This window comes from Heloderma suspectum, chromosome 3 (assembly GCF_057233095.1).
Source record: "Heloderma suspectum isolate Gila_16-S chromosome 3, 16-S_ref, whole genome shotgun sequence".
NCBI classification, from domain to species: domain Eukaryota; kingdom Metazoa; phylum Chordata; class Lepidosauria; order Squamata; family Helodermatidae; genus Heloderma; species Heloderma suspectum.
This window is the reverse complement of record NC_139460.1, coordinates 271,960,088-271,964,231: the sequence shown is the minus strand read 5'-3', so window position 1 is coordinate 271,964,231 and position 4,144 is coordinate 271,960,088.

The following is a 4,144-nucleotide window of genomic DNA, read 5'->3' as shown; positions in this document are numbered from 1 at the left end:
GCTGGGAAAGGTAGTCCTTGCGCTCCGCCTCTCGCGGCGGGATGGTGGGAGCCAGAGACTGTAATAACCGTCATACATCCCGAGAAGACGGGGGCAGGCATCTGGGAAAGCGAGGGCTTCTGGGAAAGATAGTTTGTTAGGCTTCGTCCTCAGCGCCCAGGCGGAAAGAAAGGCGAACATTCCCGCAGTCTGCGCGATCGTCGATTTCATGTTTTCCCGTCCGGTGGCGGGGTTGAGTAGCACAGATTTTGCGTAAAGCAACATGTCACTCAGCCTCCTCTGCTTCATTGTGATTATGGTGGTGGTGTTTTCCCCTGGCTCTCCCAATTCAATTGCCTTTGTTGTTGTTCAGTCGTTAAGTCGTGTCCAACTCTTCGTGACCCCATGGACAGGCCCTCCTGTCCTGCGCTCTCTCCCGGAGCGTGCTCAGGTTCATATTCATTGCATCGGTGATGCTATCTAGCCATCTCATCCTCTGCCGTCCCCTTCTCCTTTGGCCTTCAGTCTTTCCCAGCATCAGGGTCTTTTCCAGGGAGTTTTCTCTTCGCATTAGGTGGCCAAAATATTGGAGCTTCAGCTTCAGTATCTGTCCTTCCAATGAGCAGTCAGGGTTGATTTCCTTTAGGATGGACTGATTTGACCTCCTTGCAGTCCAGGGGACTCGTAAGAGTCTTCTCCAGCACCACAGTTCAAAGGCATCAATTCTTCGGTGCTCAGCCTTCCTTATAGCCCAGCTCTCACAGCCATACATTGCTACTGGGAAAACCATAGCTTTGATTATACGAACCTTTGTCAGCAAGGTGATGTCTCTGCTTCTTACTATGCTGTCTAGGTTTGCCATAGCTTTCCTCCCAAGGAGCAAACATCTTAGGCTCTTTAGATCCTCTTTGCTTTCTGCCATGAGGGTGGTATCGTCTGAGGTTGTTGATAATTCTCCTGGCAATCTTAATTCCAACCTGTGATTCATCCAACCTGGTGTTTCTCATGATGTACTCTGCATATAAATTAAATAAGCAGGGTGACAATATACAGCCTTGTCATACTCCTTTCCCAATTTTGAACCAATCGGTTGTTCCATGTCCGGTTCTTACTGTTGCTTCTTGACCCTCGTACAGGTTTCTCAGGAGACAGGTACGGTGGTCTGGTACTCCCATCTCTTTAAGAATTTGCCACAGTTTGTTGTGATCCACACAATCAAAGGCTTTAGCATAGTCAATGAAGCAGAAATAGACGTTTTTCTGGAATTCTCCTTTCTCCATGATCCAGCGAATGTTGGTGATTTGATCTCTAGTTCCTCTGCCTCTTTGAAACCCAGCTTGTACTTCCGGTAGTTCTCGGTTCACATGCTGCTGAAGCCTAGCTTGTAGGATTTTGAGCATAACCTTGCTGGCATGTGAAATGAGCGCAATTGTATGGTAGTTTGAACACTCTTTGGCATTGCCCTTCTTTGGAATTGGAATGTAAACTGACCTTTTCCAGTGTTGTGGTCACTGTTGAGTGTTCCAAATTTGTTAGCATATTGAGTGCAGCACTTTAACAGCATCATCTTTTAGGATTTTAAATAGCTCAGCTGGAATACTGTCATCTCCGCTAGCTTTGTTGTTAGTAATGCTTCCTAAGGCCCACTTGACTTCACTCTCGAGGATGTCCGGCTCAAGTTCAGTGACCGCACTATCATGGCTATCAGGGACATGAAGATCTTTCCTGTATAGTTCTTCTGTGTATTCTTTCCACCTCTTCTTAATGTCATCTGCTTCTGTTAGGTCCCTGCCTTCTTTGTCCTTTATCATGCCCGTCTTTGCACAAAATGTTCCCTTGAGATCTCCGATTTTCTTGAAAAGATCTCTAGTCTTTCCCATTCTATTGTTTTCCTCGATTTCTTTGCATTGTTCATTTAAGAAGGCCTTCTTGTCTGTCCTTGCTGTTCTCTGGAAATCTGCATTCAGTTGGATATATCTTCCCCTTTCTCCCTTGCTTTTTGCTTCCCTTCTTTCCTCAGCTACTTCTAAAGCCTCATCAGACAGCCACTTTGCTTTCTTGCATTTCTTTTTCTCACTTAAACACAAAACAGTGGGATTTATATCCAAGCAAACATACACGGACTGTGCTGTTAATTACTATAAATTAATATCTTGTTCTAGTTCAATAGAATAGGTGAGATGGTATTTTTTATTGAATCCACCAGCAATTTAAAGGCGTTACTGAAAGCCTTTGAATTACACAAGCAAGCAGGCAATTTAATCTGAATAGCCTCAAAAGATAACACTCCTTGCTTGCTCAGTTTGGTTTAGATAAATCATAAAAGGTAGATATGGCTGCTTTGACTGGTCTTACTGGTTCATTTACAGAAGGGGATGGGGTGGGGACAGATTGCTCAAGTGGAAGGTGGAAAATGCATGGAACTTCCCAGGGGTTCAACATTATGCCAGCCACCTAGTAAGCAACATGATTGAACTTATCCTAAAAGATGATGCTGTTAAAGTGCTGCATTCAATATGCCAACAAATCTGGAACACTCAACAGTGGCCACAAACTGGAAAAGGTCAGTTTACATTCCAATTCCAAAGAAGGGCAACGCCAAAGAGTGTTCAAACTACCGCACAATTGCGCTCATTTCACATGCCAGCAAGGTGATGCTCAAAATCCTACAAGCTAGGCTTCAGCAGTATGCGAACCAAGAACTACCGGAAGTACAAGCTGGGTTTCGAAGAGGCAGAGGAACTAGAGATCAAATCGCCAACGTTCGCTGGATCATGGAGAAAGCAGGAGAATTCCAGAAAAACATCTATTTCTGCTTCACTGACTACACTAAAGCCTTTGATTGTGTGGATCACAACAAACTGTGGCAAATTCTTAAAGTGATGGGAGTACCAGACCACCTTATCTGTCTCCTGAGAAACCTGTACGAGGGTCAAGAAGCAACAGTAAGAACCAGACATGGAACAACCGATTGGTTCCAAATTGGGAAAGGAGTACGACAAGGCTGCATATTGTCACCCTGCTTATTTAACTTATATGCAGAGTACATCATGAGAAACGCCGGGTTGGATGAATCACAGGTCGGAATTAAGATTGCCGGGAGAATTATCAACAACCCCCGATATGCAGACGATACCACCCTAATGGCAGAAAGTGAAGAGGATCTAAAGAGCCTCTTGTTGAGGGTGAAAGAGGAGAGTGCAAAAGCTGGTTTGAAACTCGACATTAAAAAAACGAAGATCGTGGCATCTGGGCCCATCACTTCCTGGCATATGGAAGGGGAAGAAATGGAAGCAGGGACAGATTTTACTTTCTTGGGCTCCAAGATCACCGCAGACGGTGACTGTAGCCATGAAATTAAAAGATGCTTGCTCCTTGGGAGGAAAGCTATGGCAAACCTAGACAGCATAGTAAGAAGCAGAGACATCACCTTGCCGACAAAGGTCCATCTAATCAAAGCTATGGTTTTCCCAGTAGTAATGTATGGCTGTGAGAGCTGGACTATAAGGAAGGCAGAGCGCCGAAGAATTGATGCTTCTGAACTGTGGTGCTGGAGAAGACTCTTACAAGTCCCCTGGACGGCAAGGAGGTCAAATCAGTCCATCCTAAAGGAAATCAACCCTGAGTGCTCATTGGAAGGACAGATACTGAAGCTGAAGCTCAAATATTTTGGCCTCCTAATGCGAAGAGAAAACTCCCTGGAAATGACCCTGATGCTGGGAAAGACTGAAGGCAAAAGGAGAAGGGGACGATAGAGGATGAGATGGCTAGATAGCATCACCGATGCAATGAATATGAACTTGAGCACACTCCGGGAGAGAGCACAGGACAGGAAGGCCTGGCGTGCTATGGTCCATGGGGTCACGAAGAGTCGGATATGACTGAACAACTGAACAAGTAATTGCTTCTTGCCTATTGCTGCAGAGGTTACCCAGTTCTGCATTTGAGTCTTATGTGAGGGTGAAGAGAGAAGTATAGGCTGTCTGTTGCACAACACTCCAATTTATGGGGGCAGGAATTATAGCAGGGAAATGTGTCACTCTGCTATGTTGTGGCCTCACGCTGACACCGAGCCTTGATGATGCCCGTTGAACTCAACACCTTTCCCAATCCCTTCCTTCCTTTCTGACAATCCAGATGATACCAGAAATATGCAAAATATGTA